Source organism: Thermobia domestica, chromosome 18 (assembly GCF_964235325.1).
Source record: "Thermobia domestica chromosome 18, izTheDome1.hap1.1, whole genome shotgun sequence".
Lineage (NCBI taxonomy): Eukaryota > Metazoa > Arthropoda > Insecta > Zygentoma > Lepismatidae > Thermobia > Thermobia domestica.
The window spans coordinates 115299092-115314973 of NC_137471.1; positions in this window are offsets into that span (position 1 = coordinate 115299092).

Sequence of the window (15882 nt, forward strand, 5' to 3'; positions counted from 1 at the left end):
AGAAATTGTGGCAGTAAAACTTGATTGTTTATTTAACAATGGTGGTCTTTAACAATGAAACTAACAACAATATGTGAAATAGACACGTACCATTCCCTAGATATTTTAATCGTTCATGAGTGTGCAAAGTTTGGTTAGTTTGTGGTAGAAAGTATGGCAGATAAAGTTGATCGTTTATTTGACAATGTAGAAATCCAACGATTGCGTATTAACCAATGGTGATCTTCAACAATGAAGCTAACAACAATATGACAAATCGATACATATCTTTCCCTAGATATTTCAATCATTCATGAGTGTGCAAAGTTTGCTTAGTTTGTGGTAGAAAGTATGGGAGATTAAATTGATCGTTTATTTAACAATGGAGAAGTCCAACGAATGTTTATTTAACAATGGTGATCTTCAACAATGAAACTAACAACAATATTAGAAAACGACACATATCTTTCCCTAGATATTTCAATCGTAAATGTGTGTGCAAGGTTTGGCCAGTTTCTGGTAGGAAGTATGGCAGATAAAGTTGATTGTTCATTTAACAATGGCGGCCTCTAACAATGAAAGTAACAACAATGGGTGAAATCGACACGTACTATTCCCTAGATATATCAATCGTAAATGAGTGTGCCAAGCTTAGTTAGTTTGTGATAGAAAGTATGGCAGATAAAGTTTATTGTTTATTTAACAATGGAGAAATCCAACGATTGTTTATTTAACAATGGTGGCCTCGAACAATGAAACTAACAACAATATATGAAATCGACTGGTACCATTCAGTATATATCTCTGTGCTAATCCGATGGGTGTGCCAAGTTTGGTAGTTTGTGGTAGAAAGTGTGGCAGATAAATTTGATTGTTTATTTAACAATGGTGGCCTTCAACAATGAAACTAACAACAATATGAGGAATCCACACGTACCATTCCCTAGATATTTCAATCTTTAATGGGTGTGCAAAGTTTGGTCAATTTCTGGTAGAAAGTACTTCAGATAAAGTTGATTATTTACTCAACAATGGTGGCCTCTAACAATGAAACTAATAACAATATGTGAAATCGACACATACCATTTCCTAGATTTTGTAACGTCCATTAGCCTGATTATATCCGTTTTTGCTTAATTTTTGAATTGTTTATTTTATTTTTGATTGTTTTAATTTTATTAGTTGTATATGTTAACATTGGTGACGGTGGCGCCATCTATCGTTCTAGACACAAACTATTTGGACGTTATGAATAACCTTAAACTATGAGACCGATCGATCAAATTTGCCATATACAGTAGATGAGGTTCGGGATATAGAGTATACAGACATACAGTATTTTCCAAAATGAGATGTATTCTCCCCGTGCAAGGAATATTCTGTTAGTAAATATAAAAATAATACTTAACAGTTTATTTGGTAAGTAAACACTGCGTCAATCGTTAACATACTATTAAGAATCCTGTCAATGACAGCAAGTGACGCAAATCATTGGAGTAAACCTATATTACAAATATTTCCTTTCCTTCACTGAAAAGATGAAGTTTAATGTTTCTCTGTTTCGTTTTTTTCGAATGAAAAAGAAAAGGATATTATTGAGGTTACTTCAGCTTAGATGAAGTGGGAGAGATGTTCTATATGAACAAAATGTCGTAGCAAGAAAATAATAAAATTTGAACTATTTCTCCTCAAATTTTGCATACATTAGCTTTGCCTACGTGAAAGATTCAGTTAGTTGTAAATGAGAATAATAAAGGGCATAGCGGAGTAATTATGTGAAAACTGCCCCCAAGCATATCTGCACCAAATTTACAGTATCGATTAATATTTATGAGAAACTCAGTTTCCAAAAGTTTCAGACCCCCCAAAAAGAAAACGCTTTTGGATGGGGTGTTAGGAAGGGGGGATATAAAAACTGAAATTATTTGTTTTTCTCCTGAACGGCTCTACCGATTTGCATGGAAAAAAGATGTTAGGTGTTCTCAATATATATTTTTTTTTTTTTTAGATTTTTGGGGGTTCAAAATTGGTCAAAAAATTTTTTGAAATTAAAAAAAAAAAAATTTTAGTGGAAGACTAACTGGGAAACCTACAATTTTTTGCCAGTTTTGTCTTGAGAGGGTCCCTAATAACATATATTTTTTCATTTTGTTTATAAGTGTATTTCATAGTGAAAAAGGGCAAATATACATAGGTCAACGTCCATTTGGGGTGAATCAAGTTGTTATAACATTGAAAAATATAATAATAATAATAATAATAATAATAATAATAATAATAATAATAATAATAATAATAATAATAATAATAATAATAATACGTTCTGAAAAGGTAGCACTTCGGTTGCCTATTCACTCAGTCCACAATAGTTCTATACGGAACAAATACCAGACTAGACTCGGAGTATATGAATATTTTTATAATGATCTATAGGGTAAAGCTACATGCAACCACAAGACTGGAAATTTTCTTGTTCTGTTTGTGCTTTGTCAGTTCTTTTTGTAGTTGTGTTGTAATTTTTATTTACTTTAATTTTATTTACAACCTTTGTTATGCTTAGGAATTTCTACTTCTTCGATTATGATGGATATATTAAACCTTTGTTTTCTTATTATGAAGGTTATTCATTCGCAAACGCAAGTTCCCTAATATATCTAAACAATTCCTGTGGATAATTCGAGTACATACTTAGGACTTTCTAACATTTCTGTTGTTTATAAGTAGGGATGCATTCGAGTCGAGTCGAGTCGAGATTTAAGCCTGTCTCGACTCGTCTCGAGAAAATGTTGTCTCGACTCGTGTCTCGACTCGAAAATATGTTTCTGTCTCGACTCGTGTCTCGACTCGACAGTCTCTGTCTCGACTCGACTCGAATTCGAGTCGAGACGTCTCGAAATTCGAGTCGAGACAAAATGTACGAGTTAAAATATACGCACACATCAGCCAGACCATCATGACTACCTACCTAATTGTCAGTATGTCGACTTTTGGCATGGATAAAAACGGCGACACGTCTTGGCATACACGCAATGATCCTTGATAGGTCGCTGGAGAGAGCTGGCACCACATGTGCTCACTCAGGTCACCTAATTCCCGTAAATTCCGGGAAGGGGGGCGATGTGTTCTGACGTCACGTTCAATCACATCCCACAAGGGACATCACTCAAATGTACGGCTCCAATTTCAATGAAACTTTTTTTGCTGATAGAAGGCATGTATGCATCATTACTTGTGATGACAAATTTTTGCCATGGTGCATGTTTTCTATTTTTTTAAATAACTTTTAAGAGTTGTGATGTGGTTATTAGAGATTACTACAGAAGTCCCTTACTACCCTTTGTAAACGGAGCGTTAATGAAGAAAAGTGAAGAAAAACCATGTGGATACATATAAGTCCTGGGGGAAGTCGTATGGTAGATATGACCTTGATGGCAGCCATCTTGAAATCCGCCATTTTGAATTAAGGTCAAGTTTTCAAAATGGGAATAGGGTAATATGATACATAATTTCGGGCTAGAATTTAATTAGAAAAATAATGGTGAGGTTAGTTTTAAGATACACCCATTTGGGGGAAAGTTACAGGCAAATTAATTGTTTTTACTTACTGTGTGCGTAAGTCCCTTCTTACTTTCGTCTCAAGACCTGTAAATCGATCGCAACGGCAGAGCCCGGTTTCGCACTAGTGTTTAGAAATCTTTAAACTCACTTGAGGCAATATTTGTGGATTATTGTATTGTATTTTGCCTTTAATTAAATTTGAACCCACTTCATGATCTTGTGTAAAGTATCATTAAAAGAGAATTTCTGTTTTTATGGAGAACGTAAGCATAGCAATTATAAAAGGTGAGTAAGGTGCGTATGTATTTATAAGAAAGTTTATTTTACGAGTCTTTTGTGGTTCCGCCAACCTATTCTTTAGTTGTTTTTTTTTTAAATACTCATATCTCATAAATAAAAGAGCTATTATAAAATCTCTTACCACTATTCTTTAATACTTATAAAATTTTATTTATTGTAAAAGCACTGGCGAAATATTTCTTATCGCCCACTAAAATTATGGTGGAGCTCCTTCGTGGCTAACGGTTAGTATACTTGCCTTTGGCGTGGGAAACCTGGGCTTGATTCCCGGTGGGAGTTCATGTGGTTCGGATTCCACGTTAATCAGTAGGTCCACGTCTCACATAGCCTCGCTGCTGAACGGGACGTTACATTGACTACATTATAAAATTGTAATTTGTGACGACTAAAATATCAGAAATTAAAGATTATTCTTTGGGTTTTGGAACATTTTGAAAAACGTGAAAAACTGGTACTGCACCGATACAACACACCTTTTGGATTTGTCATTGTGTAAAGTGATACAAACTAAAGAAGAATTACAACTATATGAAATTGTATTAGGACTTATTTAGAAATAAACACCAAATAAGTGTAATAGTTCATATCCGTATCAAATACCAAGTTTATGATGAATCAACTACACAACGTAGGATCCAAAAACGCTCATTGCAATTTGTTCCATACTTCAGTCGAACCAGGAACTGAAACATAAAGAGTGACATTTTCTTTTTAAAGATACTTTGTCCAGCTAAGTATTGTGAAGGTTTATGTCAGTAGAAGGAATTGCATTCCATTATACAAGCGCAATTTCACAACTTCATGTACACATTACTAAATATCGAACACCCTTGTCCATATGATTAGCGTACGCGTCTTTGGTGCGGGAGACCTAGGTTCGATTTCCGATGGGAACTCCTATGGTTCTGAACCCACGTTAATTTGTAAGTTCACGTCTCATATAGCCTTGATGCTGAAAGGGACACTAAACTCTAATCTAATACTAAATACAAATATTTAAAGAAAAATGATGACGAACCAAGATGACGTGAATTTGGCTATCAAATCCATTTTGTGTTTTCAGTTATTTTCTAGTAGTATTTCTTCTAGGCATCCTTTCAAAAGACAGTGATGCAAATTTCGTAACTGCGAATCCCTGTTAGAAGCCATGAAATTATCCGATTAGATGCAAAATTTCCCGTCCACTAAAATAGATACCGTAAATTTACAATATCTAACAATAAATAATTTTCAAAGATATCGCTTTCGAGGGAAAAAATGAAGTGAAATCTTTGAGTTTTACGTCCCACGGTTATGCCGGTTAGGCTAAAGGAGAGGGGTGATGAGAAATTAGTGAAATCGTGGAATGAAGAAAGTGGGAGGAACGGAAGAACCCCGAGGAAACCCATGCACACGGTGTTTGTCCACCACAAAGTTCACTTGGTGCGAGCTGGGATCGAACCAGGGTCCCCAAGCACCAGAGGTGAACGATCTACCACTGAGCCACCGCGGCCCCGCTTTAGAGGGGCCATGACGTATAGTTGAACTCATTCTCATAGTATGAAAGGCATTATTTATAATTATGCATGATAGGATCACAAACAAAATTTAAAAATATTATGTGCACTTTCTTTTAACAAACATTATATTGTCTTTTATGGTGTGGAAGGGAATGTTATGTTCGAAAAAAAAAAGTCCTTAACACGATTCTTGTTGCTACACACTGCATGTTCCTAGCCACAGAAAAGATGCAGCGATAGGTAGGCTATTTTTCAATTGCTTTACATTAGTTTGATGTTTCAAGTCTTTTGTGTGTTTCTGAAGTTCACTTTTACCACAAAAGAGCTCAATATTGACATGTCTTACATAGCTTTGGTTCAATTCTCAACACGGACTGCAACTACCCGTTAAATTGTGCATCCGAAAGGCACTCTTTGTTAAACCTCGCTTATCACCGCTCATCTTAATAATATATATATAACTTCACCGCGAAGCAAATGTTGCATTTCTCTCTTTCATCCTAACACAAAACAAAACTAACCACAGCTGTGACACGAAGGAGCTATTTCGAAAAGAAACAAGCTGTGCTTCATAGAGATGTGTACCAAATGATAGAAGTATAAAGTATTGTTTTCTTTCCTGTTTATTGATATCAGTTGGTGTTCTTAATGAGTTTACTCATTAGTTTAGAAATAGTATATATGGAATTTGGACATATGTTGTACGTATTTTCCTGAGAAATTGATGAGACCAGAAAAATTATAAGGACAGATGGAATAGGTTTAAGCACATCTACGTGACTTTATCAAATATTTATTCTCCATAATGGTACCACGCGGAAAACTTGGTATACTATAATCTTTGCCTCCCTCTGTTAGCTGTTTCGTATCATATATATTGGATGGTTTTGATATTTCTTCTGATCATTAAAATATAGCAATGGTACCTGTGTGCGTGCAGAAATGCAAAAGCACAAGATAACTTCCTATTTGTCTTGGAAACAACAACACCCATTTCGCGTGTGCGAGAGAAATTGAGCACAGCGAGATCGGGTGTTTATGTTTACTCACGGTCAGTTCGCAGCAGGAGTCCATGGTAAAAGATTTGGCTAACTATCTCTTCATATTGACATGAAAACACTCGCAAAACCCTACAAATACAAAAGAATGCGCTTCAAAGAAAGTTTAGACACAGATGTTTCAATTTTCTCTTAGCATCTTTCTTCAGCAAAAGAGTCGGTTCATTGTATTCGAAAAAGGGAAGGGAGAAAGGGTGAATTTATATTTTATGGGGGGGGGGTAACATTGTAAGTAGTATAAACAATACATACCGCTTCCGACTCGACCCTCATCCTACCTCAAGTTGTAAAGTAGAAACTACTAGAAAGGGACAGAAGTATTCAACATGACTGCGACTTGAGTTTCAGTTCACAATACTAAAACCATTGAGCAAGTAAACAGTCTTTTGTAGGATCGTGTTTTACTTCTTGAATTTATTTTTGAACATTTCTGTGAATTCAACAACAGAACGCAGTAGAAATACGGACTAGTTTTTATTTCAACCATTACTTTCGCTCCAACCCAGGGATGCCACATTTATGATTTCGTATAATACTAGATTTAGTGATTTTACTATTGAACTAGTGATCTAGTACGTATTTTGGGTAAATAGGCACATTCTAGTGATTTTTTTGCATTTTTTTCTGATGCAGACAAATGACAAGGAAATGGTTCTTAAAATAAAAGAAAAAAGTATATTGCAGTTCAAAACAAATGTAGAAACCTTAAATTATTTTTTTTCTCTCTGACTGAGTGAAACCCCTGCTGTGTAACGACCTTAGGTAAACAACGGCTATCTTTGGTCCGCTACCTCCTTTTGTTAGCCGACATTAGATGTGTTACTTTTTTTTTTTAAGAAAGTGAAGAAATAATTATCCAGTACATTTACGTTTTGTCAGGCACACAGGCGCAGTCTGTACTTGTTTCCTAACGAATTTTAGCAACATAACATAAATGAAACATGTGTACCAGAAAATAGAGGCAGTACAAACGGACATTTTCATCTGTGACACATTTGATGAGAAATATAGTTAGATGTCACGTGCAGGCACTCTAAACATGTCCTATCCTTTAATTCTATTCGTATGTTTATGTAGGTGAGACTGAGAAATCAAGAAACAATAATAACTGGTTTTCTTCCAGGGCAAAAATCTAAATGTGAAGGGGTGTTACACTAGGACTTTAATTGCGTCCTTTGTACAAGATTGACAAGTAATCGCAATTTTACAAGATTAACAAGTAATCGCAATTTTTTAATTTATTAGTTCTTGGGGAGAGGAAGATGGAAGCGAACCCTCGTAAGGACCTCTGCAAGAAAACATGAATACTATCCGCCACTGTTTGTTACATTACACAAAATAGTTATATATATATACAGGGGCGGATCCAGGATATGATCAAGGGAGGGGCTAAACCATATTTTTCCGTTTTATCCAGTGTAAAGCAGGATTGAAGTCCATTTTATCCAGTGTATACCCGAGCGTCAAGGGGGGGCTGTAGCCCCTATAGCCCCCCTTAGATCCGCCACTGTATATATATATATATATATATATATATATATATATATATATATATATATATATATATTAGGGATGGCCAAAATTTTCCGGAATCCGGATTCCGGAAATTTTGTTTTCCGGAATCGGAAAATTTACTTTCCGGAATTCGGAAAAATTCCGGATTTCGGAAAAATTCCGGAATTCAGAAAAATTCCGGATTTCGGAAAAATCCCGGAATTCAGAAAAATTCCGGATTTCGGAAAAATTCCGGATTTCGGAAAAATTCCGGAATTCAGAAAAATTCCGGAATTCGGAAAAATTCCGGAATTCAGAAAAATTCCGGATTTCGGAAAAATTCCGGAATTCAGAAAAAATCCGGAATTCGGAAAAATTCCGGATTTCGGAAAAATTCCGACATTCGGAAAAAATCCGGAATTTAGAAAAAATCGGAATTTTTCCGGGATCCGGAATTTTTCCGATTTTACTTTCCGGATTCCGGAAGGTAAAAATTCTGGAATTGGCCATCCTTAGCTAGTAGCTGTTAAAAGAGAAACACAATAATGAATAGGCTATATATACTGTATTAATTTCTTCTAGTTGGATATGTCTTTATCATTTACGTAGACAATTGCTACTGCAGTTATTTACTATTTTTTGAGAAAGGTCTTATTTTCACACACAAAAAAGTCGCCGGTATGTCTCAAACATTATCGCGTTCCCACCTGCAGCTGCTCCAAAGCACTGCAAACTACGTTTTAACCAGGCGAAAGGCAGTGAAGGAAAATAAATCTCAACAAATATTCTAACAACATTCGCTTATTGTCAACGTACCTACAGTGAGCGCAGAAAGTGTTCGTACACCGTGCATACTTTATATTGAAAACAGCTAGCATGAGAACGGGAGGTGGAATATATATATATATATATATATAACCAGTGTATATACACATTCATACATTTTATTTCTATATACAAGAGAAAGGCCAAACAAACACAATCACTGTTTTGTTCAGAAGAAAAGAGAGAATTCCTTTTTTGTAAACGCAAAAAGTCACCGTACACTTATTCTTGAATTAATGCTTATAAAGTATATTACGTTGTTTAATATTTTGTGGGATTACCCTGTGCGTTAATGATTGTCTGTAGTCTTCGTGGCATTGATTTCACCTGTAGTAGTTCGTAGTTCTGTAGCTTCGGGACTGATTATGTCCCATTCTTCTTGAATAGCTTTTCTTAGGCCTTCTTTAGTAGACAAGCTGTGCCTTCTGATTCTTATCTCCAGAACAGATCATAGATGTTCTATGGGGTTCATGTCTGGGGATTGGGGAGGTGTGCGAAGCTGTTTCAAGGTATTATAGAGTCAGGGGCGGATCCAGAGGGGAGCGATCGCCCCCCCCCCCACAAGAGGAAACTTTATTATTTTATATATAAATAAACCCATCCATAACAAGTTTGGAGCTCTTAAAAGTAGCAGTATTACCGCCCCCCCAGAAGTCCGTCCTGGATCCGCCCCTGGCAAACCTTGCAGACAGGCCTCGTTCAACAGTACAAACAATAATTGCGATGTATAATGTTTCTATCACTGTGCGAAACCATAAAAAAAAAAAATAATAAAAAAAAAAGAACTGGAAGACCAAGATTGTTGAGTGAACAAGTTAAACGTTACATTATTAGGGAAAGAAGAAAGGTTCCAAAAAGTAGTGGTGTGCAATTGGCAACGGATCTAGAAACACGCGGTGTTAAAGTATCAGCCAGTACAGTGCGGAATATTTGCAGGGTATCATGGTCGGATAGCCAGGAAAATGTTCTGGGTGAACAAGACAAATCGTATAAAAAGACTAAAGTTTGAAAAAGAGTATAAAGATAAGGGATCAGGCTTCTTTCTGGAATAGGGTCATATTTTCGGACGAAAGTAAATTTAATTTTATCAAGTCCAATGGGAGGCGTATGGTGTGGCGCAAGGTGAATACAGAGATGAATCCTCAAAATCTCGTCTCTAAAGTAAGACACGGAGGAGGGTCCGTGCTCGTCTGGGGTTGTATGAGTGCCTCAGGAGTGGGTCGCCTCCACCTTATCGATGGAGTGATGATCCACAAAGTGTATATTAACATATTAAAGGAATATCTCCATACTAGTGCGCAGAAGATGGTTCTTGAAAACAATTTATTGTTCAGCAAGACAACGACTCCAAACATACGGCGGAAAATACTCGATTGTGGCTACTCTATACAGGGGCGGATCCAGGACGGACTTCTGGGGAAGGGGCGGTCGGCAGTAATACTGCTACTTTTAAGAGCTCCAAACTTGTTATGGATGGGTTTATTTATATATAAAATAAGAAAGTTTCCTCTTGTGGGGGGGAGCGATGGCCCCGATCGCCCCCTCTGGATCTGCCCCTGAGGTTTGCTATCTTTCTCAAAGACTTACCCTTCTTATGCACTTTAATAATTACTTTTCTTGTCTCCTCATTTGTTTCTGTTCGGTTGCTTCCCATTTCGACAGCCCACCGTGCAGTTTTTTTCACTCCTATTCACAACTAAACTCATTCTGTTACTCGTCATGCTATACAGAGGTGTATACTCAGGTGAATACTAGTGATCCCCAGTTGTGCGTCAGGTGTACGATCACTTTTTGCGTCTACTCTACATTTTCTACGGAATTTATTTACTTTCTGACCATTAAACTTGTCTTTATGGTTCTTTATTGATATATTCATAAAGCTTAGTTTTCATTATTCATATTGTGTGTGTTATTACACTTCTTAAATTTTCTGTTTCTTTTTCGCAGGCATTCTCGTTTCAATAGCATAGATGTACGAACACTTTCTGCGCTCACTGTATGTACAGTAAATACAAATTTATAATTTTTGACTTTACGAAGTATACAATGTAATTGTTCAATAATTAACATAAGCAGGCATTCATTAATTTATATTAATATAATAATTAACAAAACTAATAAGCGGGTGATTGATGACTCAGTGGTAGAGTTTTCATCTATGGTATTCTAACCCAGGACATGTGGGTTTTCGATGGCTAATTTTGTGTTCGAAAATTTTCCCGGTGGTACTCTTGGTTCCCTTTCTTATGTTTGTTCCATCATCACTCATTAACGAATTTAGTTTATCAAAACTCTATAGCCATATATTCATTCTGTCCGTCAGTGAAACAAACAGTCTCAAGAACTATCTGATGGATTACCAATCAATTTTGGCCATGATGTAAAGAGTCAATAGTTAAGAATCGAGTTCCCTGATGACTGTAATATTCAAACCGGAAGCGGTACAAATCAACCATTTCCGGTTTTAACGTTAATCATTATATAGTAAATATGGTAATAGATAGCGAGAAGCGGTTTCCAGTAATCGACATATATAACATTCATGTAGATAGAATGTTACCCAGTTTGTGCATCTGCTGAAAATAATGAGCTTAGGTATTTAGAGAGCATTTTCCGCTTTAGAAAATGTGTGCTTGGTAAAGAATGTAGAGAATTAGCTGAGTCAGGCACGTAGCTAGAATATGGTAATAGGAAGGGGGGGGGGGATCTGTCACGAAATACTGTGGTTATTTACCAGGGGCTCAATCATTCTAAACTATTTTATTGGCAACATATATTGGTTCGTTTAGCCAAGATTTCTAATGGGGGCATGATATGAAATACTGTGGTTACACACCAGAGGCTCGATCAATCTAAATATTTTACTGACAACATACCCATATTGATTGGTTAGAACAATAAAATGAGGATATATTAGTAAGTATTTTAATAAGAAGCTATGAAGAAATCTCGAGTAAAAGAATATAAAAAAAAGTATTGAAAAAGATATCGTCTTCCGAGGTCATTCGAACGGTGTCGAGAATTTTGCGTCTGGGAAATTTGCGCCCTACCTCAAGAACAGGGAAAATTGCGCCTGCGATGTACCTCCACCGGAAAGTTTGAGCCCTGCGAAATAAAAGAACCTATTGGAGCTTACGCATTTGCTCGGAGGGGCTGACATTACAGCATAAACAATCCTCCCCCCACAACCATGCCATTTGTGATTTATTTTCATTGTGGCTATATAAGGGGAGAATAAACTTCAATATAAGCCAAAAGAACACAACGGATCAACGCAATCACTGCTTCTTCCAGAGATGATTTTGGGGGAACACTGGCCTCCTCAGAGCTCTCAGAGGGCCCCCTCGGAGGAGACCAAAATAATACGTCTATAATATAATAATAAATAGAATAGTACCAGCAGTGACCCCCCTCCGGAATACTAAATGTGCCCCCCGGAACATTTTTCCTGAAAGAACGACTGAACGCAATTGTGTGTTTGAAGTGTAATTCCAGCAAGTAAACACACTGTACATAGTTTTCTTGATAATATTACTGAACTGATTTTACATTCACTTTACATTTTCTTTTCTATATTTTGTGTCCTGAAAAGCTAAACAACTCGCAAGGATTGTGAACAGAGATATCTGGGTAGAGCCAAACAGCCTTTTGTAGATCTATACTCTTTGATTATATTAATAAATAATTATATATCAGTCATTTATACGTTTATTGTAAATTTTGTAGTATAATGAAAAATTGTATTTGTATGGTTTGCCCTTTAGTGAACTAAAATTGTATTTTTTTCATTTGTTCGGAATATTATAACGGATGGAGTAACTCACTGAGACGATGAGAGGCAAGCCTAGTTCAAGTGCGAGTGAAGTTACTTTACACAATACAATAATAAGTTGAATTGTAGGGCGCTAACATCCCAGTGCAAATATATAGCCGGCGCATTTTCCCCTCTTTTTGGGGTAGGGCGCAAACATCCCAGTGCAAATATATTGCGAGCGCATTTTTTCCTATTTTTGTGGTAGGGCGCAAATTTCCCGGGCGCAAAATTCTCGCATTCAAGGAAAATATAATGTCCGTGAAGTTGACAAGCCACTTATGTCAGATTCCAATTTCGACTTTAAACGTCGCTAGTGCTACGTTAGTGTTCGATAGTGACGCAAATCGTTAGTACTCCAACTGCATGCCAACACGCCCACTTCTAAGAATCATCTCAAAAATGAGGTTAACCGTTAGAGCAAGTAAGTGCTCATTGGTGCCATTAACATTAACGTTAATGCCTCCATCCTACGGCCCTTTGAGTAATAATAACACCACGTTTTTTGCTAGTCTCAAGCGTCCCTATATTCTCGCGAACATTCTGACGTGCCCAAGTTAGTTACTTTTTTTGGGGGGGGGACTATTGTTTATCTGTTATTGTTTATTGTTTATTGCTAGTCTGCAGAGTAGTCCTTACATTAATATGCCATTGTCCTTGATAATCATTGCGTATTTACAAGCAATTTGTTATTACTGTTAGAAGATATCAAAAAACAACAGATAAAATCTACTACTTAACGGTTCATATTTTTCTTTTACAGTACATAAACGATTAATAATAATAATAATAATAATAATAATAATAATACTATTACAGCATAAAAGTTATCAATTGCATCACACTGGCAACAAGCGACGCATATTTTAACTTCATAAAAAATCGTTTCTCACGATTTTCTGGAAAACTACGTATGATAACATCTTCATTATGTCAAGTTGTTTATCTCAGTGTGATATATGTCTTACCTCTGGACAATATCACAGTAAAACAAAAATTAAATATTAGGAGTACATCGTAGTTTTGGACTACATCTCATTAACCATGGGAAGATTGAGTAGTGTATACTTTAGGATGTAAGTTTCAGCTTAACTTACATCATACATTCTTAGGATTACAAAAAGGAAATTTGTTCGTTTGCATTTGAACAAAATTCTTAGGATTACAAAAAGAAAAAATAATTTTTCCGAATTCCGGAATTTTTCCGAAATCCGGAATTTTTCCGAATTCCGGATTTTTTCCGAATTCCGGAATTTTTCTGAATTCCGGAATTTTTCCGAATTCCGGATTTTTTCCGAAATCCGGAATTTTTCCGAATTCCGGATTTTTTCCGAATTCCGGAATTTTTCTGAATTCCGGAATTTTTCCGAAATCCGGAATTTTTCCGAATTCCGGAATTTTTCTGAATTCCAGATTTTTTCCGAAATCCGGAATTTTTCCGAATTCCGGAATGTTTCCGAAATCCGGAATTTTTCCGAATTCCGGATTTTTTTCGAAATCCGGAATTTTTCCGAATTCCGGAATTTTTCCGAAATCCGGAATTTTTCCGAATTCCGGAATTTTCCGATTTTACTTTCCGGATTCCGGAAAGTAAAAATTCCGGAATTGGCCATCCCTAATATATATATATATATAATATTGAGTTTTAGTGAGGGTTTTCATTCTGCAGGAGAGGGGAGGATAGTAATACCTGGCGAACATTTTCTATTCTCAGAGTGTTGCAAATGATAGCATTTCCTTCATTATAGCTTGGCCAAGCTAGTTGCATTATATATAAGGATTAAGTTAGCCTAAAAAGCTTAGATTTTTATGGCAGTTTTACTCTGTAGCCATGTTTCTCATTTTCGGTCTACGGGACTCTGTGTTCGGAAATTTTCGATGGCTTCCAAGTCGGAAAATAAGTGTATCAAAGGCATATATATTATATGTATGGTTATATGAGGCATGGATCTACAGTTTAAAGTGGAATACCGGTAACAACTTCATGAGCTTCCACCGTAAATCGAAGCAGAGTCTCCCGCGATCAAGGTGTATGTGTTAACCATACAGCCACGAGGAAATTCACATAAGCACACACATATATATATTGTTGAGTTGATTTTGACTTTACCGTCTCTTTCAGCAGCGAGGATATATGAAGTGTAGACCTACTGATTAACGTGGAATCCGAACTACATGAGCTCGCGCCTGGAATTGAACCCGAGTCTTCCACGACAAAGACGCGTACACTAGCCACGGAGTTCACACACACACACACAGAATCAGAGTCCTCACACACCAAGGGTGAGAGCTGTGCCACTGAGTCACACCAGCCACGAGGCTAGGTCGAGTCCACTTTACGTTCATAGTTTCTTAGTACATAAATGTTACGATTATGAAATAGATTTTCCTTAATGAGCTGCATATAAACAAAAGCTTTCGAAATGTATTAAACAATTAGCTCAATTTGAGTGTGAACTTAAAGTTATATCAGAGTGTAAATACGGATACGCACCAAAGCTCGAAAACTTAATACACTATTTCTCCTATATAGTCAGCATGTACCAAGCAATCGTTCAGCTTTCATTTGAGAGGATGGAAATCGAAGGCTCCTGAACAACTATGTTACTAATGTGCGGAATGTATTTATCTTACAGTGAACTGCTTCGATGCCAAGTGGCCTAACTCCAAAATTGAAATTTTCCAGGAGTGAAAGTTAAAGTTCAATATCTCATGAACAATTCATATTTCTTTTATGTTGGGAACCAAAACCATAACTACTGTATGTAGTTCATTGTTTTATAATTTAGTGTTTACAAAAATCCTTTAAAAAAATACCTATTCACAGAAGTGAAAGGTACTTATCTGTACTAGTTCTTGGCATCCAAGCAGTCCATTTACTGTAATACTAGCTTAATATACCCATTCTTAGCATGGGGGCTGTATTTGGAAGTCAACACCTGTGGAAGTATCACCATTCATTTCAGCGACCGCGAAAACTATGGATTTGACACTAGTATCAATCAATATGGGCTATTTATACATGTCTCGGTATTCCTCACCCGCTGACACCCGGCCCGCGTACAGTGGTAGCTGAATTTGCAAGTCATCGCTGATGGAAGTGTCACCATTGATCTCAGCGACCGTGAAAACTATGGATTTGACACTAATGTCGATCAATTTGGATTACTTTTACTACATGTCTCGGTAAACGCGCCCCTGAGACCCCCTGGTTACAATTTTGACAAAAACGCTTTGCCTTAGACTGGGACCTGGACCAAGGTATCCGTGACCAAAATTTGGTAACTCTCGGTCAACTTGTCTGGTCCTCAGGTCGGTCCCAGTAAACGTCCCCTCCGAGACCCCCCTGGTTCGAAAT